Source organism: Vulpes lagopus, chromosome 8 (genome assembly GCF_018345385.1).
Source record: "Vulpes lagopus strain Blue_001 chromosome 8, ASM1834538v1, whole genome shotgun sequence".
NCBI classification, from domain to species: domain Eukaryota; kingdom Metazoa; phylum Chordata; class Mammalia; order Carnivora; family Canidae; genus Vulpes; species Vulpes lagopus.
In genome coordinates, this window is record NC_054831.1 from 59,637,838 (window position 1) to 59,660,824 (window position 22,987).

The 22,987-nt window shown below is 37.2% G+C and overlaps 1 long non-coding RNA gene across 1 annotated transcript in view; it reads left to right on the plus strand.

The window, feature by feature from the left end:
• Positions 1–2,517: 2,517 nt before the first annotated feature.
• The window catches only part of LOC121496712, a 29,637-nt gene continuing 9,167 nt past the window's right edge, over positions 2,518–22,987 (plus strand). The window contains exon 1 of the long non-coding RNA XR_005989319.1: positions 2,518–2,642. This is a non-coding gene — a long non-coding RNA (uncharacterized LOC121496712). The remainder of the gene's footprint in view (positions 2,643–22,987) is intronic.

The following is a 22,987-nucleotide window of genomic DNA, read 5'->3' on the forward strand; positions in this document are numbered from 1 at the left end:
GTAAAGGAATGTTTTCAGGGAAGGACATTACTGGAGCAAAGAAGGGAAGTTAAATTTGGAATTTTAAGAGCATAGAAAATTTCAAGATCAGAATAACTTGTAGCAGGTGCATTGAATCATAAATCATGAATTAAAAAAATACCACCACACGTCAGTCATCACAGTAGAGTAGGCTGAGGCATTGATTAACTGTTACCTTTTCGGGAGCTTTTTGGGAGCAAAAGCTTTAATTTCCAGTTCTGTGGGCAATGTTTGGCCTAGACTTCACCTATCCAAGCTAAGAGGGCGGACTAACCACTTGGTAGTAGATTTCTTGTAATTTAACTGAAGCAGCAGTTCAGAAGTCTCCTTTGTTGACAGGGAAACACTTGCAGTGAGCTTCATGATCTCCCCCACTTTTATTCTATGCTATGGTTTTGAGGGGTACAAAGAAGAATACTTACTCCCCTAGAGGGTCACTAATTCTGCTTGGAGAACATGGCCTAAGCTCAGTGCTGTCTCACTGTATTATCTTGATGGGGCAAGTGAGATCCCCAGAAGCAGGGACTTCACTAAGGTCTCACACATACTGAGGCATGGAGTAAACAGCTAGCGTTGATTGAGGGCTTACTCTATACCAAGTACTTTTCTAAGTACTTTTACACATACTAACTAATTTAGGTCTCGGGATTCCTTCCTACAGTGTGTGCTATATCAGTCCCTACTTTGAAATAATGGAAGCTTAGATAACTTGCCCAGCCTGCAAGGTAGGATGTGGTGGGTTTGGGGTTTGAACGAAAGAAGTTTTATTGCCTAGCTCCTGACTAACTGCATCCTTTCCCTTATATCCAGTTCCTGTTGTCCATTAGAGCACCTCTGCTCCTTCCTTGAGACAAAGGAATCATGGCTCAAATAAAATTTGTCATATTTTCCCACAGTTATATCATGCCCTAGAAATAGTGATGTCACTACAGATATATTGCCTTATTAAGTAATTTTTTTGAGGTGCTGCTTCAGATAGCTCAATTTACAAAAGATCTATCATTATCTACTGGTCAATCTTTTCCCTTAGATTGAACCAAAGATTGGTCATGGAAATAAAGGGAGATTCAAGATTTTGCTCCTAAAATGCACCAGAATGGTATTATTCCATTAATACTTCAGTTACTAAACTCCATGTGATTATGGTTTTTTGAAGTCATGATTTGTGATACAATGTACCCTCTACACATTATTCTGACCCTGAAATTGCCAATGCTCTGAAAATTTCAAGTTTAACCCTTTATTTTGGGTCCCAGAATTATTCCATTCTTATCAACCCTCTGCTCAAAAGAAACTCTTGGATTTAAAAATAAAGAATAAAAAGTGACCCCCCAAAAAGGGGAGTATAAATCCCAGAAGATATTAAAGGTATTCATGCCCAGACTGTTCATTCTAAACCACATGAACGATGCCACCAATAGTTGCTTGTGACCAGTCATTTGTTGGCAGCCAGAGCCAGAGGTACCCCATGGTTTTCTGTGGTGTCTAGTCTGAAAATTAACTGCATGCAACTATATTATTGAGTAGGCCATTTTGATTAGATTTTATTCATTCACAATTTATATATTCATTCATTTACTGCATTCCTAGTATGACTAGTACAGGAAAGTCCCTACTAGAAGAGTTTGTACTTTACAATGACTATGGTACTGTGTAATAATTAGACAAGATTACAAGTAAGGAATTATCTGAACAATTTTCATCAACTATGTAGATGGAAAAAATCGAAAGTGAATGAATTACTCAACATAAGAACAATTGTATCTCAATTACAGCTCACTTATAAATAGCCTACTTGGAACCCAAAACATACTTTTTTCCAGGTTGGATCAGAGAAATTGCAGCTGAATGATGTTTTCCTCTTCATTTAAGTGAAGAAGAAGATGGTAAGAAAACAGAAAGGAGGACGGTAAGAAAGAGAGTAAGCATGAGGCAGAAAATGCTGGCAGCAACCTGATCTAACCCTGACCTGGGCAAGTTCATTTATCTGTGTGAGCCTCAGTTTCCTTGTCTGTAAAAGAAATAATATTATCTAACTCTCAGAAGCATGAAGCATCTGGCAAAGTGGCCAATACCTGCTTTCTTGGGTAGGAACTTTCTGCAACTCCTCTACTTTCTAGTGCCCTAATTTACAGACCTCTAAACTTCTCCATCAACATTAGCCAAAATTAGCACCTTTTCTCAAATTATCTTTCGCCAAAGTTACCTGCCTTTCCTTTCCATTTGTTCAAAACTCTGATTAACTCAGGACTGTTGATCTCAACTGGGTTGTTAGGAGGAAAACAACGAACTCACACAAATGCATGAAGGGCTTGACAGTCTGAAATCTCCTCAAGTTAGTTGCATTAAAAAAAAACTGCTTATTATCCAGAAAGCATGTCTCAGTGATGCGATTTCAGTCAGCATGCCAAAGTGAAGTCAAAACTTCAGGCACAGTAGGGGAAAGATATTTTTGGGCTAGTGAAGGTCAGCTCATTCTGCGTACCTGTCCCTGGTCAGCTCCATGCTGCATTTCCTTTTTCACAGTATCTTTCCTTTCTTTACTTCTGAACCTCCAATTTCTCTAAAGCTTTTTGCTTGCCCAGAATGGCTTTTTGGCAGGAGCACCAGGGGTTCCAGAGGTGAGGAGACAAAGGGAGGAAGGGGCATTTGCACATGCTGTTTATATTCCTGAGTCATTTATAGGTAAGAGTTGTCTCTACTAGCATTTCAGATGCTCTTTACAAGGCTGTGATAATAGCTGTGGGATTGTTTAGATATGAGTTTGGATCAAAATGTTCATTGGCAGTGAAAGTATAAATTAATGGAACCTCGAGAAAGACTTTCCATGGCCTTACAGATAAGTTTTATAAGAAAGATTGACTTAAAAATATTTTTTAACAAACTGCAAACCTTTCATGTTTGAATTGGCTTGGATCTCAGAGATTTATTTTGTCCTAGTCCTTCATTTTAAATACAAGGAAACCAAATCCCAGAAAGGGAAACATGAACAGCCTATATAAATTGCTCTTGTTCTCATTTCCTCTGGCTCTTCTGCCAAGCTGGGAGTACAGGCGTGGAATGACAGTGGAGAGGTGCATCCATATTACTCACTGGAAAGCAAATGCCTCCCCAGTTGATAAGCTTTAGAAAGAAGCTGCTGAATAAAAGAAAGTAGAGCACTAAATATGTGGCAACTTCTCTGAATTGTGAGGCCAGGAATCAGGAAGGCCATCTTGCACTTTTGAGTGCTCAGAACTAGCAAAAGGCCATCTCAGTAACATGACTCAACTCCTGGCTCACATTAGCAGTGGTGGGAAGATGTAGAAATGGTGCCTGAAGGATTGTTTGGGGAGCTCACCCCATTCTATACAGGGCTGTATGTAACACCATAACCCCCAATGTTTCCTCTTCATATGCTAAATAAGGAAAAATGATTATAATTTGTCAAAAAAGCTAACAATACTTGGCTGTACCTCACAAAATGGATGGGGGTATCAAATAATCTATGTAAAATACTTTATAAACAAGTGCACACAAATGCAAGATGTTCTCACCCCGACTACCTTACACATGACATTTTCACTCTGTCTTTCCTCTTTCAGAATTGATTAAGTTTTTCTTCAGGCTGGCAGAATTCTCATGATGTCAATCCATGAGTAGAGGTTCAGTTTTTTATGCTTGGGACTTAAATGCATTGCCAGGGGGAGTATGGAGGGTCAGAAGTCAAAGCTCAGTAGATTTCTAGTTATCACTGCTCCTTCACATTCCTCTGAAAAGTGCAGGTCAGTGGGCAAATGCTTTAGTGCCTGCTGGGGATATCTGACCCTGAAAATAGTGAAAAAATTAAATTAAGATTTTTTTATTGTGCCCCCAGCAAAAACAGTTACTGAACCAGTCAAATGTTAGTGCGACTGAAGCCTACAGTCATAATTGTGATTCTAGGCCAGTTCTTAGAACATGTGCCTTCCCCTTAATAAAATGTTCTAATTATTTTATATAATTTTTGATCTTCCATGGAAAATACCATCATTTCTTCGGCTGAATCCTTGAATTTCCACTTCTCTGTAGCTTGGCATTTTAACTTAATGAAACATTAATCGTTGCAAAGGAATTAAAGAAGAACAAAATAATTGTCATTGCTTTGTCCTTCACCAAGCCAGTACTTGACCTTTGTATCCATATTTCATATGTAAACAATGATAATTTCTCCATTATGTAAAAAGTATATAGATATATGACCCGGTCAATTATGGAAACTATCCAAGGGCATATTCATTTCAAAATTGCCCAGTTGAATAACAGAGTGCATTCACTGTATTTTATAATGTATGTGTGTTTGAAGATTTAATAAGAAGTTAGAACCTTTATATTTTGCTTAAATCGACTTGAAGGCTTTATATAAGTTACTCCTAATGTTTCGATTGACCTTAATGATGCGTATTGCAAAAGGCTATCATAAATGTTTTCAACGACTTACAGAACAGGAATCTTCTTGCAGTAAGGTAGGATTTTTGCCAGTCTGACATAGGGATGGATGGGCAGAAAATAGTGTACAAGATCACGGAGGACGGAGCAACTTCCAGGGTCCAGAATATAGACAAAGACAAAGCACGGAGAAGAGTAAACAATACCCAGGGTTGGGAACATGGTGGAGGGGTGGTCAGAGATAAAGAGCCTTCTAGATATAAGAAATCAGCTCTCAGAGAAGCAAAAATAGACCAGTCATTTTTAATGAGGGAAGTGGGTCAGGACCCCTGTGATCACAGTACACCAACCACTCCACATCACTCAAGTTGTTTTTAGTCCAACTTGAGCATTTTGCAAGTTTAATTAATGCTATGGAGCTTCTCCAAAAACATGTACACTTTTCTTGCAGTTTAAGGACATGGTTCATTGCTGTAATACTTTAAATATCTGTAGACTACAACATGAAAACTATTCTTATTTGATGCAAAGCCTTTTTTAGTTAGATCTGTATCTTACTGTATGGTCATGGTTGAAGGTTAATTATCATATACTGCATCTACCTCATTCTTAAGATAAATCTTAGGCAAATTCCTATGTTTCTGTTTCCCCTACTAATGAGGGATTTTCATAACCCCTTGCTATTTCTTTTACCTATCTGAAAAACCCAAAAAACAATGCAAAACAACAACAAAACAAAACACAAAAGGCCAGACAGGGAAAATGAGTGATAGTTTTCTGAGGCTGCCCAACTGTAAACTCTTCTTTGTGTATCTCCTTTAAGAATTTGGACAATGAGGACAGTGAAGGTTGAGCATCTGCCTTCAGCCCAGGGCATGATTCTGGAGTCCCAGGATCGAGGCCCACATCGGGCTCTCTGCATGGGCTCCCTGCATCATTATTAGGGCTTCTCTCTCTGCCTACGTCTCTGCCTCTGTCTCTCTGTGTCTTTCATGAATAAATAAAGAAAAATATTTAAAAAAAACAATTTGGACAATGAGTGTCAAGAACATCAGTAGCATTTTTAGACTATTTTATATGTGACTTTACTCAACCTGCTGGGATGCTCTTATAGAAACCTTCATATGCATTCTAAGCTGTGGAAGCAGATCCTCAGTCACACGAAGTACACATTTCTCCACATCTGGGCCTCAGGGTCATCAGGAAGCCTTCTGTAAGTTGTGTATTGTGAGCAGTGATTGGCCTCTCGCTGTTGGGGTGATAGGGCCAATATTTTGGATCTACACTTTGGTCAGAGGTAGGTTTTCTGGACTCTATATTCACTTAAATGGAGCAGAAAAATAAATAAGCGATGAATAATAATTTACATCAAGCATGAAGTTTCACCTGAGATACTTCAAAATAATTGGGTGAGATGCTTAATTTTATTCAATTTTCTTACTAGTTCACATATGGGCAATTTTTTTTGTAATGCATTTTATGCAGTGCAGTTAAGACAATGATTTTTTTTCTCCTCTAAAAATAGAAGACATTCATTTTAAATTCATTCCTTTAAAACTGTGACTTTTACATTTAAAAAATCTGACATTTATGTTTATGCTACTCATGATTTTTACTAATTGTTATGTATTTGGAAGTAAAGTCCTTTATGGCTTTTATATAATGGCATTGGGACCACATAGGTCGTGTCATATAGGCAGCAGAAATGGGAAAGACAACAAACAGATAAGCAAGTGAATATGAACACAACACTATGTGACATTCTATTTAAAAATGCATAATCTGGATCTAAACAGAGGAAATATCTGAGAAATTTGAAGTGAAGAACATGTCTCAAAATGATATCTCTATTCTGAAAACATGTCAAAATCATGAAAACATAAAGAATGATGAAGTGTTTCAGATTAAGGAACATTCTTAGGGCAACTGGCAAAATTTGAATATATATTAGATCAATGTTTAATTTCCTGAATATTATAATTATAGTTTAGTTACATAACAATAGATCTTTGTATTTATGAAGTATACATCTAGACATGAGGTCTGCAACTAACTCACTTAGGTTCATTGGGATTAAATAAATTAAACAAATTTCCAGAATTTTTTTAACGAATTACTTTGACCATATCCTTACTTCTCACACATTCAACCCTTGGTAATCACCGCTCTATTTTCTGAGTGTCTTAGAGTCCACATATAAGTGGGATCAGGCAGTATTTGGCTTTTTCTGTCTGACTGATCACACTTAGGAAATCCTGCAATTTGTGATACCATAGATGAACTTTGAGGGCATTTTACTTTTTTCTCATGGTGGAATAATGTTCCATTGTATATATTTAAGTCACATTTTTATCAATTCATCAGTTGATGAACACTTAGATTGTTTCCATATCTTAGTTATTGTAAATAATGCTGCAGTGAGCATGGGAGTGCCAATATCTATTTAATATCCTGTTTTCATTTCCTTTAATTATAACTAAAAGTAGGATTGCTGGATTTATGGTTGTTCCATTTTTAATTGTTTGATGACCTTCCATACTGTGCACAGTCTCTGTATCTTTGCCTGTATTTGTTATCTGTCTTTTTGATGATAGCCATTAGGTGTGAGGTGATATCCCACTATAATTTTGATTTGCATTTCCTTGATGAATAGTGATGTCCAGTACCTTTTTTAAATAAAAAGAAAAAGATTTTATGTATTTATTCATGAGACACAAACACACATACACACACACACACACACACACACACAGAGGCAGAGACACAGGCAGAGGGAGAAGCAGGCTCCATGCAGGGAGCCCGATGTGGGACTTGATCCTGGGTCTCCAGGATCAGGTCCTGGGCTGAAAGTGGCTCTAAACTGCTGAGCCACCCGGGCTGCCCTGTCCAGTACCTTTTCATGTTTCTGTTGGCCATTTGCATGTCTTTTTGGAAAAATGCCTATTCAGTACCTCAACCTATTTTTTAATTAATTTTTTTCTTTTGCTTTTGAGTTGTATGAGTTCTTTATATATTTCAGATATTAGCCCATTATCAGATACATAATTTGCAATTTTTCCCCTTTCATAAATTTTTTCATTTTGTTGACTTTTTTACTGGACAGAAGCTTTTTAGTTGGATATAATTCTATTACTTTTTTTGTTTTGTTGACTCTTTTTTTTTTTTTTGAACTCTTGGTTGTTCAGGAATGTGTTGGTTATTTCCACATAATGGTGAATTTTCCAGTTTTCCTCCTGTTATTGATTTCTAGTTTCATACCATTGTGGTTAGAAAAGATACTTGGTATAATTTCAATCTTCTTAAATTTTCAAAGATTTTTTTTGTTATCATTGACCTATCCTGTGATTTATCATGGAGAATGTTCTGTGGGTGCTTGAGAAGTATATGTACTTTGTTGCTGTTGGATGAAATATTCTGTATATATCTGTTAGGTCGATTTGGCCTAAGTATGGTGCAAATCCAACATTTCTTCTGTGATTTTCTGTCTAGATTACCCATTATTGAAAGCAAGGTATGAAGTATCCTACTATTATATTTCTACTTTCCCTTTAGATCTATTAGTATTTGCTTAATATACTGAAGTGCTATAACACTGGTGCAGTGTTATAAATTTCACATATCCATATATAATTTATAACGTATTTATGATTATTCACCCCCTTATAATTATATAATGGCCTTCTTTGTCTCTTGTTACCCTTTTTGGCTGAAATGTACTTTGTCTGATATAAATATAGCTACCCCTGCCCTCTTTTAGTTTTTACTTGCGTGGGATATATTTTTCCATACTTTCACTTTGAATTTATGTGTGTCCTTAAAGCTGAAGTGAGTCTTTTGTAGACAGCAGTTAGTTATTGTTTTCTGATCTGTTCAGTAACTTTGTCTTTTGGTTGAAGAATTCAATCCATTTACATTTAAAGTAATCATTGATAGGTTATACCCTTCTAATGGCATCTTATTAATTATTTTCTAACTGTTTTATAGTTGACTTTGTTCTTTCTTTCTCTTTTGCTGCCTTCCTTTCTGAATTCATGATTTTCTGTATTGGTATGCTTTGATTCCTTTCTCTTTATGCTCTTTTGTGAATCTTTTGCAGCATTTTGCTTTGTATTACTATAAAACTTATCTAAAATATATATATATGATATATATATATCCTATATGCTGACATTTAAGCTGATAGCTTCAATCATGTATGGAGCCCTACCCTTTTAATACCCTCTTTTATGTTTTTAATGTCATAATTTATGCTTTTGTATTGCATATTCGTTAAAAATATTATAGTTATAACTATTTTTATTATTTTTGTCCGATAATCTTTATGCTAGTTAAATAGTTAATACATCATCATATTATAGTGATAGTGTATTCAAAATCTGACTATATGCTTACTTTTACCAGTGGGTTGTATATTTCCATATGTTTTCATGTCACTGATTAACAGCTTAAAGAACTCCTTTCAGCAGTTTTTGTAAGGGGTGTTTACTGGTATGGATTCCCGCAGCTTTTATTTATTAGGGAGTCTTTATCTTGCCTTTATTTCTGAAGGACAACTTTGCAGCATGAAGTATTCTTGGTTGCTAGTTCTTTCTTTCAGCACTTCGAATATATCATCCTATTCTCTCTGGCTTGCAAGGCTTCTGCTAAGAAGTCTGCTGAGAGCTTTATGGGGGTTTCCTTATTGGAGAGAAAGTTTTTTTTCTTGCTGTCTTTAAAATCCTGTTTCTTTGACAGGCAGTTTTATTTCAATGTGTCTGAGAGGAGGTTTTTTTGGATTGAAATTTGGGGATTACCTATAAGCTTCACAAACTTAGTTGTCCAAATCTCTCCCCAGGTTTGGGAAATTTTCAGCCATTATTTCTTTAAATAAACAGTCTGCCTCTTTCTCCTTCTCTTCTCCTCCGGGACTTCAGTGATAAATACATTATTTGTCTTAATAGTATCCTGTAAATCCTATATGCTTTCTTTATTCCTTTTCATTCATTTTTCTTTTGTTCCTCAGATTAGATACTTTCAATTGATCTCTAGCTCATTGATTCTTTCTTCTGGTTGGCCAGCTTTGCTGTTGAAACTCTGTGGAATTCTTCAGTTCCATCATTACCAAAATTTCTGTTTGGTTCTTTTTCATGATGTCTGCCTCTTTGTGGAACTTCTCATTTTGTTCTTGTATTATTTTCCTGATATTGTTAAGTTGTTTTTCTCTGTTCTCTTGTAACTTTCTAATTCTTTTGAACTATTTGTTGAGAAACTCCTGGATCTCCTCTTTTGGGGGTCCGTTATAGGAGGGTTAGTACATTTCTTCAGTCGAGTCATGTTTCCTTGATTCTTCATGATACCTGTAGCCTTGTGTAGGTGTCTAAACATTCAAAGGAACAGTAAACTCTTCCAGATTTTATGGACTTGCTTTGGCCAGGGAAGACTTTCACCTATGAGTTGGGGCATGCTGGAGTGTGTTATGACCCTGTCCGTGTTTAGTGATGAAGGGTGCCAGGTATGGATGTGTGTGGTATCATCACATCTGTGGGGGCATGATGTCCCTTTGGCTCAGGCCACTGGGGTCCATAGCATTGACAATTGTTGGTCCTTGGCAAATACTGTGTGGGGTCTATAGTTGCTTTAAAATCTGTTGAGGCACTCAGTGGCACCTCAGGGCTAGCAACAAGGGATGAGGGCAAGCAGTGGTGGGAGCTGGAGCTGGTGATTAACACACTTGGTTGCAGGCGCCAAGTGTATTTGCTTATTTAGTGGCAGGAGCCAGTTGCAGACATGCATCTAGTGCTGGAGATAAGGGCAGACAGCATGGTCTAGGACCAACTGCCGGCTCACTGGCAGCTGCAGGGGCCCCAGCTGTTGACATGTTCTCCCATGGCTTCACAATCTCTCTCATAAGCATGTGCACTGCAGTGGATTCTAGTGATGAGAGTCAGGCTATGAACACACAAGTCAGTAGCTGGAGGGACCAGCTATAGGTGAGCATGGTGGTATAGGCTGGTCTGGATTCTCAAGCATCTTTGGAGGCCCTGACTATAGGCTTTCCTTTTTGGTGCTGCACAATTTCACCATGGGTATGTATAATGCAGTAGAAGTGGGGAATGGGGATCAGGCCAGCAGCATACACAACTATATAGACAAAAGGGCTAGCCCTGAGTCTATACACAGCAGAGAGGGGCAGCTGTGGGATCTAGGCTGGCATCTTGCCCTTGTGAAACCAGAGCCTGAAGTGGTTGCTGGTTCCATGGCTCCAACAAGGTCTGGGGTAGGTCGGAGTGGGGGGTGGAGAGGAATTCAAGTGACTGGTGTCAGTGATTACAGATACCTATGAGGCAAACATTGATTAAGTATGAAATTATCCTCAGATTTTTTGTTCCACTGTGTTGCTAAAATTTCTTAAGTGGTCTCCAGAGCTCTTTCAGAACTGTTCTTGTTCATGGATAACTGTCTAATTGTTATTTGTTGGGGGATAGAGGTTGGGATCTCTTACGTTACATTTTGATGACATCAGTCTGCAACTTTTAAATGTTTCATAACAAAACAGTATCTCTGTGTGTGAGAGAGACTACATAAATGGGATAAAATGTCAACAATTTTAATCTCAGTGAATGTCATTTTTCAACTCTTTAAGTTTAAAATTACTTCAGGGTACTATTAGTTGAAATATTTCAACTATACTTTGAAATAAAAAATAAAAGAAAAATAGAAAAAGATGAGAGTATGTCCTAGGGAGCACTGGATTCCATCTGACACTGCATTCACTTGGATTTTTGTTTTTCTTTAAAGATTTTACTTATTTGAGAGAGGGAGAGAGAGAATGAGCAAGGGAGAAGGGCAGAGGGAGAAGCAGACTCTCCACTGAGTAGAGATCTCACCACTGGGCTCGGTCCCAGGACCCTGAGATCATGACCTGAACTTAAGGCAGCCATTTAACCAACTGAGCCACCCAGGTGCCACTGGATTTTTTCTTAAATATCTCATTCAGAAAGAGTGATCACTCCAGAATCTAAACCTAAGTCTGTCAAACCCTACAGCCCATGTTCTTTTTATTAATTTTTACTATCAAATAAGTTGTCTGTTATATTCCTTACTTAAAGATTGCATGGGCCAAGTTCCAGTCTACTCAGAACCAGGAAAAGCTTCTCCTGCTGAGTCGTGGTAATTTTACCAGGTGACGCCCTGTGTAAACCTTCTTCTTTGAGATCACAGTCAGAAAGTACCACTCAAAGACCAGATCCATTCAGTTGTAGTCCTGCTCTATTTCTTTGAAATAATGTAAATTACTTAATCTCTTTAAACTCTACTTTCCACGTCTGGATTGAGAGACACAATGCATGTAGAGCATTTAATAGATATAACTAGACAAAAAGTATAATCTAATATTCAATAACATTTTGTGAATAATTACTTAGTTTATGCTTTATATCATTGTTAATCAATCCGTGCCTTTTGGTGAACAGTTTTCTTTTTCCTTTTTTTTTTTTTTTAATTAATTTTTATTGGTGTTCAATTTACCAACATACAGAAAAACACCCAGTGCTCATCCCATTAAGTGTCCACCTCAGTGCCCGTCACCCATTCCCCTCCAACACCCGCCCTCCTCCCCTTCCACCACCCCTAGTTCGTTTCCCCGAGTTAGGAGTCTTTATGTTCTGTCTCCCTTCCTGATATTTCCCAACATTTCTTTTCCCTTCCTTTATATTCCCTTTCACTATTATTCATATTCCCCAAATGAATGAGAACATACACTGTTTGTCCTTCTCCGATTGACTTATTTCACTCAGCATAATACCCTCCAGTTCCATCCACGTTGAAGCAAATGGTGGGTATTTGTCGTTTCTAATTGCTGAGTAATATTCCATTGTATACATAAACCACAGCTTCTTTATCCATTTTCCTTTTCAAAATAATCACTAACAATATTTGTCAGGACACTCTAGATTATGTGGTAACAAAACCCCCTCAAATATCCATGGCTTAGCGGGATAAACAAAAAGCCCTGAGTAGATTGGCAAGAATTTTGTTCCATTCAAATATTTTGCCTAATATCAAGTGGAGGTAATCTCCACCCCTTATTCTCAGGAACACACCTCTTTTTCAGCTGAAGTAGCAAGGAAGAGAGACCCTGGAGAATCACATGTAGGATTTTCATTGCCTCTACTAGGAAGTGACACATGCCACTTCCCTCACATTTCCTTGGTGTACATTATGCACTAGGGCTGAGAAAAGCATCTTCCACAGGCACAAAAGGAGACAACTGGTATAGTGACAATTATAATCTCTCCATTGAGTTCCTTGCATTACATATTGCCTATTTTCTTAATCTTGCTTTAAAATACCTTTTGTTTATTTGTGTATGTTTATAAATTGTTTAAAACCACATCTTTTTTATGAAAAGAGCCTGTAGCAAATGACTTCTTGAGATTTTGTTCTTGGGAATTTGAATTTGTTCATCATTTTGCTATTTCTACTTCATATTTTTGTGTTATTTGAGGATAATTCTTTGTCACATTAAGAATTTATATCTATTGTGCTTTGTTAGTTTCAAGGAATTTATGCCTGGAGATTTAGTCATCTTTCCAGAACTATTCCACCAAAAACCCATCATCAAATTGCTCACAGTTATTACTACTGTTTACATTCTTCATGGAAGTTAATACTTTCTGGATGTAACAATGGAAGAAGATTGATCTACATAGAGCAATGATTATAATACACTTTTTTAATACTGATGTTATGCTAAAAAATGAGTGTTTTTCAAAATCCAACCTATTTTAATTGTGGCTAGGCACCATGAAAAACAAGCTGGCATAAAGCCCTCAAAAAGAGTTGGTTGTAAAACATACATTTGAGTAATGCCAACAATAACTCAGAAATCTTCACAAGTTTATGATTTTGAAAATGGAAATAATGTGGCTCAGTTTGAAAAGGGGTTCAGAACTTCAAATGCTTAATCTCTTATTTTTTATTTTAAGAATTGTTCTGTAAACATGATGCCTCTCAGCCTGTCTTATTATTTTTGCTTCCATGTGGTCAGGAGCATAAGAGGCATCTTATTTCTCAGGATATTTTGAAATTTCAGTTTCAGATCCTACTGAGTAATAGACATGGTAGAAGCAAATAAAAACAAAGTGTTTATTACTGTGAATTTTTAAAAAGTATATTCTTTTAAATATAAGAATGGGGCAGCCCCCGTGGCTTAGCGGTTTAGTGCCGCCTTCTGCCCGGGATGTGATCCTGGAGACCTGGGATCGAGTCCCACGTTGGGCTCCCTGCATGGAGCCTGCTTCTCCCTCTGCCTGTGTCGTGCTTCTCTGTCTCTCTCTGTCTCTCTGTCTCTCTGTCTCTCTCTCTCTCTCTCTCTCTGTAATAAATAGATAAATAAATAAATAAATAAATAAATAAATAAATAAATAAATAAATAAAATCTTTAAAAAAATATATAAGAATGTACTCAATTTGAGTTTGGGTTCTTAGGAGGTCAAAGGTATTCCAAGGCACTAGGTAGTGGAAAAATGGGAATGCCACCTTCACCTCTGAATGCTAGAATTGGTGCACACTCTCTCCCTTCCAGAAAGGGGACAATGTAAAGAAAACAAAGACATGAAGATCTGTCAGGAATAGTGTGAAATGACACTAAACCCCAAACTCGCAAGCCCACAAATACAGTCTACTCACAAATCCGTTAATTCTGCATCCAAAGCTCCTCTTGAATTGCTCCTTTTCTGTTATCAGCCCAGGTCAAGCCAGCGTCTTCTCTTGTTCAAAGTGCTGGGCCCTCATGGCAGCCTGATGATCTCCATTCTAGATCTTGCCCTGGTGTAGCCTCTATTCTGAGCTGAGAGAGCCTAGAAGCTCTGGTTGATGATAGTCCCCTACCACCTTTCTCCTCCTGGACACAATTCAGTGGCTATCTACTGACCACAGGATGAAGTCTCGAGTTCTCACTCGGGTCTGGGAGGCTTGTCCTCTTCAGCTTCTTCAGTTACCAATTGTCCCCTTGTTTTCTTCATCTCAGCTGTGTTCCTCCTCTGTCATATAGCAGGACCTTTCTATCTGGGTTCTTTGAAGTCTGTCGTGGGGGGATGAAGAAGAAAAACAGAATGAAAGTAAAAAAAAGAACATTTCGGATAAAGACTAAGTAAGCTATGGTGGGTCACACACAGTAAAAATTAGAACATTACAAAAATGTTCTTCCTCCATTTGCACATATTGCTGTAGATCTTACCTGTTTATCTATTATTTTCTGACTGGATAGATCACTTTGGAAAGTGTCTATAATCTGGAAAGTTTCTGTTTGGAAACAGGGCATCTTTATGGAAAGGGACCTTAGTGACTGAAGGGGGAACTTTGGACTAGGTTCCTGTGTATAATGTGCTGCTCTAAATTCATGACCCGGTTTCATAAATCTTCCTTTTTAAAGGCACAACTCTACATTTTTACTTTCAGGTGGAGCCCACAATATCCTTTTCATTGTTTTTAATGCATGCTTGCTCAGGCTAGTATATGCAAGCCCCAGATTGTGAACTGAGCAGTTATTCAACACTTAAATCTGGTTTCCTTAAAAAGTGACCATAATCAAGTGCAGGTCTAGCATTTTTATTCAGGAATAGCACAATAGTGTGATTAATTGTTTGGATATAGAAACTATGGGACTTGTTTTAAAGTGTATTTGCATGGCAAGCACACCATTTCTTGTATAGATTTTATGTTTATTTATCTGCAGGATGCTGAAGGAGATTAATAGGAGACTAAAGCCACAGCCCTCTCAGCCATTGCTACATTTAGCAAAATGGTTAGAGATTTCCCCTTGGTGTATGATTGCCCTAATATCACAATCACTTGTTTTATTTTTTAACTGTACAATATAATGTTTATCTCCTGAAGCATGCTTGTCTCACATTCCTGTACATGCAACTCCAGGGAGAAACTGGCTTATACCTCTTTCTTAGCATCTGCTACCATGTCTTGTATTTAGCTGAATCTCAATAAATGTTTTATGAATAAATTAGTGGTGACCTTGTAAATGTGTCTACTTAGCAATAGAAACTGAGTAGTCTTCATGCACCGGGCTGGGTATTTTATAACCAAATAGAGTCTTCAAAGGGGAATTTAAATAATAGTTGTCTCTTGGTTATCTCTTTTTGGCACTTCATTTTATGTTTTAGGATTTTTTACAGAGGTTATAGAATTGGCTTCAAATAATCCTAACAGTTGAGAGCTGGAGGGATGTTAGTTAATTAGTCAAATATACAGATTTAGAAATGGAGTACCCAAGAAGGTAAGCCCTGGTTCCACGTCTCAGCTTTCTCTGGTGTTCACAAGATGAAGAACCTCAATATATCACTTTTTTTCTGGTGCTTTTTGTACTCTATGAGAAATGAAAGCTAACAAATCTGAGAGCTGGTCATCCTCACTTTAGGCTTTTAACTAGACACATGTAAGACTATAATTTCAAATTTGATTGTATTTTAAAAGTACACTTAATTAGGGCACCTGGGTGGCTCAGTCATTTAAGCATCTGACTCTTGATTTGGGCACAGGTCATGAGATTGAGCTCATGTGGGGATCTGTGCTGGCCAATAGGGCCAATCTAACTCTAAGCTATAGGAATTAGGAAAATAACACATCTAAAGAAAATACCTCAGTTTTAAAATTTAATTTTATTATCCATAATAAAAAGGATGCTATATATGTAGTATATTTGGCAATTCGACTTCGTAATTTCTCTCTTGTCCTTATTTCAGCGGCAAAACCTTATACTAAACAGTTCTTATCTGGAGTTTCTGACCTCAGCCTTAACATTCTACACAAGAATAGACACTTACTTTCTATATTATAGTTGGTAGACAAAGACACATGTTCCTGTGAAAAGTATCTTTCTTTAGTTCTTAAATTATTTTGGTTATCTTAGTATGAAAAGTATTGGGAAATATCAAGCACATTTAGAACTGAGAATTTCTCTCTTTAATTTCTTCATCACGGTTTATTAAAGAAAAATACAGAAATGATCTGAAATAATACATTAGTACATTGATTCCATATCGTGTGGCAAGTTCAACCTTGAAAATAAAATTTTAAAAGTCTCATCATATGCATTTTGCTTTTTACAAACTCCTTTTACTCTTGGCCTGATCTTGGTTTCCATGTTTTGTATCTGTTTTTGCTACCCTATTTAGAGTTCTAAGATTTAACCCCCCTTCAGGAAATCCATTAGAATTCTTTCTGGGAAAATTGTGGAAGGAGTATAAACATTGGCTTATGTTTCTCTTTCCTGGGTTTAGTGATTTTTTTTTTTCCTAATGTCACCTTTATAGCAACAGTCAAGTTCTGGGCTAAATCTTCATTGTTATTCAAAAAGAACTTTTTTAATTGATAAAAGCCTAACTTACTCTACACAAATGAGTTTTGCTAATTAAAAGGCTCTGATTCTTAGTGTTAACACCTGTCGCATACTAAACAAACATCTTAGTGTTAATCCAGGTGGTGGCATATCAATTGATGGTAGAAATATTTCATGAGGCACAAACAAGAATGCAAAGATTATTTTTTTTGTTTAGTTAATAATTACTCTAGTTTCCATCAGCTTACAACTAGAATTATTTCCCAAGTCAAATTTCCCAGTCTCGGAGATTTTGGGGTGATGATTTTGTAAGAGAAGGTAAGAGGTTGTTTATTTCCACATCCATGATTTCTACCCATGTTTAAAATTGTGAATATTACTTATTTAAAGCACCAAACTTTATCTTTTTTGAGAGATATTATACAGTGGAATAGCAAAAAAAGTGGCACAGGAAATCTGATAACATTTTCTATGCCTTTATGAACATTTCATTCAGATATTTGTGTTTTATTCTATTTATTTATAGCTTTCTTCACTTTGCAAAGGATTTGTTTAAGAATTATTTCAGTATATATAAAAAATGAAGAAGTATGGCATATATTTGAGCTTAAAATTTTTTAAGGAAGAAAATTTTTTTAAGGAAGAAAAATCTGTACTTTGCTATTATGTTGGGTAAAACCCATCCACAAGTGATTATTAGGCATAACACTGAGGTGGTTTTAAAATACATCTGGAAATTCTTTGAACACCTTTAAAAAGAAGGAACATAATTCCTCTCTCCTAATGAGGGCTAACCTAGTGACTGGCTGCTAATGATTAGAACATGGTGGAAGTGGTACTGGGTGACCTCTAGGCTGCTGCTGTCCTGTTCTCTTACACAGACGTGGAAGCCCTGAGCCGACACGTGAGAAGTTTGCTCCCTTGAAACACCATGCTGGAGAGAGAAACACCATCCCACGGAGAGAAACACAGGAGTCAAAGGAGATAAGGAAGCCATCTGTCTTGCCCCAGCTGTTTGGGTCTGTCCAGCCCTGGCAGCAGGCAGATGACAGAAGAATCCTGGTGATTTCCCAGCCCAAGCTCCTATCTGACTAGATGTCCTGAGGGCACCTGAACCAGAATTGAACTGCTGAGCCACTCTTGAAGCTCTGACTTCCAGAAACCGAGAGAGAGTAAATGATGATTGTTGTTTTAAGCCACCTTGGTTTGGATGGTTTGTTAAACAGTTTAGACCCCTGGAACACCCATCACTAAGTCATCAGGAAAATACTTTTAAAACCCAATAGATCTTTAAATGCTCCTTTTCTGGGGCTAGAGAATAACTTGAAATGCATCTAGCAGGGTTTCTTTAAAGCCTCTGTCAATAGGTCTTGGCTGGGTCTGTGCAACCCTGGGCTGATTTAATTTCAGTAAACTGCAGCGACTCACCTTCTATTTTAGGTCCTGGCAAGTATTGTTCTTGTGCTTGGTGATTCTGTGTGTGTGGATATGGGTACATCTGTGTGTGTCTCTTTTTCGGTGTGTCTGAGTGTTTTGCATATTTTCCCATTTTATCTGGAGGAATAAATAATAGTATTGCCACCGTTTCATGTACAAAGTGTCAGGTTTCATCTGATCGGTAATGAAATAGAGAGGCCAGGCAAAAGTTGGGCGAAACAGGCTTTTAATGGGATGCTGCTCTCGGGTGAGGTTCCCCGACCAGCAGGGGAGGGAGAGTGCAGGGAAGTGGCGGGCTGGGGAAGTCGCGCACAGGGGAGTGTAAACGGGTTTTTTAAGAGGGGGTGGGGTGGGGATCTGTGTCTTTCAATACAGATCCTCCCAATATTTTGAAATGGCAAGATATACACATGTAGGATTGAAATCCAGTGTTGTGAGTGGTATGTTCTATAGAAGAGGCTCAAGGAAAATGCTATGGGCATTTTTATTAATAATAGCTAATATTTATTGATCTGCATGCTGAACAGTCACCCAAGAACTCTTAACTTTATTTTGACCTTAACAAAATTGCTGAAGTTTTTATTGTTATCTGCATTTTATAGATGATGATACTGAGGTTCAGAGAATGTAAATGGTTTGCTAACTGCTGTAGAATCATCTAGGGGATCCAAGGTTTAAACCCAGGCAATTTGGCTCCAAACAATGTAGCCATTGTATTTGTGGCCTCTGGAGCAGTGGTGCTAGAGTCAGGAGGGGGAGGTGATTGTAACTAAAATAAAACACCCACAGAGGCTTTCCTCCAGGTAGTTTTCAGTCTTTCTTCTATACAGAGTAGGGAAAAGTCATCCTGCTTCTTCTTGGAATTTCAGATCCTGAGTATGAAGACATCTTTTATAATCCCAATTTAGCAATGGCCTCCAGCTGTTCTGAACTTCAGAATGCTGCATGATTGACTCAGACTGACAGTGATGAACATATTTTGGCTGACACTTTACCAAATTTTGGGTTTATTTATCTCATTAATATTTTTCTTTAGGCAAAATATATTTGTAATGCCCTTTCTATTTATAAAATGGAAATGTTTTCTTTCTTGAGTCAGGTGACCCTCTGTGACAGGCAACTGAGAAGCAGAAGACTTGTGGCTCAGATGCCCCCTTAGCACAGTTTTAAAAATGCAATCTCTTGGGCAGCCCAGGTGGCTCAGTGGTTTAGCGCCACCTTTGACCCAGGGTGTGATCCTGGAGACCTGGGATCGAGTCCCACGTCGGGCTCCCTACATGGAGCCTGCTTCTCCCTCTGCCTGTGTCTCTGCCTCTCTCTCCACCCCCCCCCCCACCGTGTGTCTCTCATGAATAAATAAATAAAATCTTTTAAATAAAATAAAATTAAATTAAAAAAATGCAATCTCTTTGTAAAAAGATGTAAATCTGATTCAGGGTAGCACCCTCCATATACCATTTTGAGTTTGTTTATTCATTTCCCCTAATGTGTTGGTTTGAGCAAAAGTTACTTGCATTCCTACGGGAGGATTCCTGCCATGCACGCCATGGTTCTGAACATGGTTCCTGATAGACGACATGACCAAGATATCATGCCAGGTTTTTTTTTTTTTTTTTTTCCCACTGACAAAGCTTCTCAAGGTATGAGATTAAAGCTATCTTCCAGCCCTCAAACAGATTATTTGGGCTCCTGGTGCTATAGCTATTTTGTTCTTTTTTTTCAAATAACTCCCCCAATGGGCTGTTTTATTGAGAACCGTGTAAATAAGCCAAATTTGTGATATATCCTTTCCATCAAGAAGATTCAAATACACTGGAAATCCGAAGTTGAACCCTCAATTTATTTTTTTAAACATATGCATATATGTTTAAAAAATAATGTCAAAGTAGAATTGTTTCTTAGCAACAGATGTGGGCTTGTGCATCTTTGTTTGAACATGTCCAAACATGAGTAAAAATTGGGAGGGATTAAGTCTAAAAAAGTAAAACATCATTATCCTTGAAAAGGAAAATCCCTAAAGAGGAAATTCTTTGATAAGTCCCTATGAAAAGTTTTGTTGTCCAGATGTCTCATGTGACAAATGCCACATGTATCTCAATTTACCTGGGTAAGTTAGCCAGAAGTATTTTGTTGATCTGAAATCATTACTTCAACTTCACATTGTTTACAGAGCAATCTTGATTAACAGAGACTTAGGGTACTGCTTTTTCTTAGGAAATTTTTTCCAGTCCCCAGCACTGTTAGATGTCTTATCTACCCTTGACTACCATTATGGTAGTCTTGAAAACTCTAGCCTACTAATTATCATCCTTAGAGATGCTGTAATGCTATATTTTATGAGGATCCTCTGAGTACTTGAAAGATATTGGTTATGTCTTCAGGGGCTTCCTAAGAGAGCCCAAGAAGAGGTTGATAGCCTCAATCTGTGTCTTTGACACCTTCATGGGGACATGGTGTTATGCCCATATATCCATACTTATTTCTCTGTTATTAATAATCACACACATAATCACAATACTGACTCTGCTGGAATTGGTGGTATGCCAGTATCTTGGCATATGATAGACCAGGTGTGACCATGGTAAGTGTAAGGATGAGGTTGCTGAGATTCTGTGAGTGAGGAAAGGAGGCTTTATTCCATGGCTTGTGAGGCAGGGAGGGGAGGAAATGGAGACTGGAACAGAAGAGTGAAGCCAGGGGCATTGGCAAGGAGCTCCGAGGTCAGAGTTGCAGGAAACTAGTACCTTCTGATGAAAGAGAAAAGGATGGCCAAAAGTCAGAGCACTTATTACATTAACCACCAAGTTAGAATGTGGTTTTACAAACTGGTTATGGGTGTGGCACCATTTAGAGCTGAGACCAAGTGTCAACTTCACTTCTGATAAATCTCTGAGGACATGAGTCTTGTTTATTTAAGATAAATTCCAAATAACCAAGCAAAAAGAGAAATGATCAGAAAAAAATTCTCATTTAGAAAATGAAAACAAAACAAAACAAAACAAAACAAAAAAAACCAAACCCAAAACCTTTTTGTGGTTACAAGGCCTTAAGTTTGTAATTTGCAAACTCCTTTTTAAAGAGCTAGCTGTTTTTCTGAGTCCTTAGTAGATGGCAGGCCTATGTTAAGTGCTTTACATATATTTTCCTTTGTGATAGCGATGAGTTAATCCTATTCATATATAGGCCCAAATGACCAAGCCTCCATATGGGAGAGGATCTCCTGCAGAGCCCAGAGGACAATGTCATGTCTCTTTAGGCTTGTTTGACAAAAGCAGTAAATTTTGTTCCAAAAGCTATGTGGCTACAGATACTGTGAGCAGCAGGAAAGCCTTTTCACAGTTCAAGGAATCTTGCTGCCTGAAATGAGAGCTGCCAGGGATGGCAAAATATCAAGTATTTCCTTCTATTGCTACTATATAGTGGAATAAATTTGCCAACCAATCCATTGTATGAGTGTCCCAACAATTAGCCTACATTTTAATATTCACATGAAAGGGATGTTCTTTTAAAAAGTTATATTCTATCAGCTTTTACATTCCCTTTTGTATCCAAATGTACAAAAGGAAGGATAAAATTCTAATTGGAAATGTTTTCAGTAAAATTCATTTTTAATGATGAAATTAGGTAACCTTTATTCTTTTCAGAGATTATTTTTCCTCAAAGATCACACAGGGGTTTTCAAATATATTATCTGGAATGTCAAGTTTAATTTTTTGGTGCTGGACTAAAGATAAGATGAGCAAATTAGAAAAGTGTTCAGATAATAACAACCCACAAGAAAACAAAAGGATTGGCTTTGAATTGAAAAGATTAAAGGAATTGTACTCATTTAACCTGAAGAGAATAGAATGGTTATTTAATGATAATCTTTATATACACATGCATGACTGCTATGCAGGGAGTGGCCAATAACTGTTCTCTCTCTTTACTTGAAAAAAATAATAGGAAGAAATGGTATTAGACAGAAGCATAAAAGATTGAATTCATACTCAAAAAAAGGACCCTAACAAAGGAATTATTGAATATGTGAAAGACAATCTGAATGTTTTTCCTTGAGGTTAAACAAAAGGGAGATAGGGTATCATCTACTTGCCTATTTTAGAAGTGATCTAAAAATTAACTTACTATATTCAAAGATCTACTTAGGCTTCTCATATTTTATTTTATTCCATTTTATGTTTTTTTTGGCATTTGCATTTATGAAACATAACTCTAAAAAGCATTAGAACCTGGGAAATAAATTCAGCCAACACCATAAAAAAATCCATCATATATGGCTGGTCTGAAACAGCCTCTTCAATTTATAGGAGTATCTCAGGGTAACACCTGAGATACTTGGAATTTTCAGATTTTCAATGGAAATTATTTTTTTAATCTTCTAAAAGAAATTGAGAGAAAGATGAATTAATTAGTATCATTGCCTCCTTAAAACAAATGTTATAAACTTATTTTGAATATAGTGATATTTATAAAATAAGTTTCAAAATAGATTTTTGGATAATAGTCTTAATAATAGAATTCTTGGAATGAAATTTAAAGGAAATATAACTAGATGATATATTTATCTTTTTTATTTTTATTTTATTTTTTTAAAGATTTTATTTATTTATTCATGAGAGACACAGAGAGAGAGAGAGGCACAGACATAGGCAGAGGTAGAAGTGGACTCCATGCAGGGAGCCCGACATGGGACTCCATCCCAGGTCTCCAGGATCACACCCTGGGCTGAAGGTGGTGCTAAACTGCTGAGCCACCTGCGGCTGCACCATATATCTTTTTTTAAAGAAC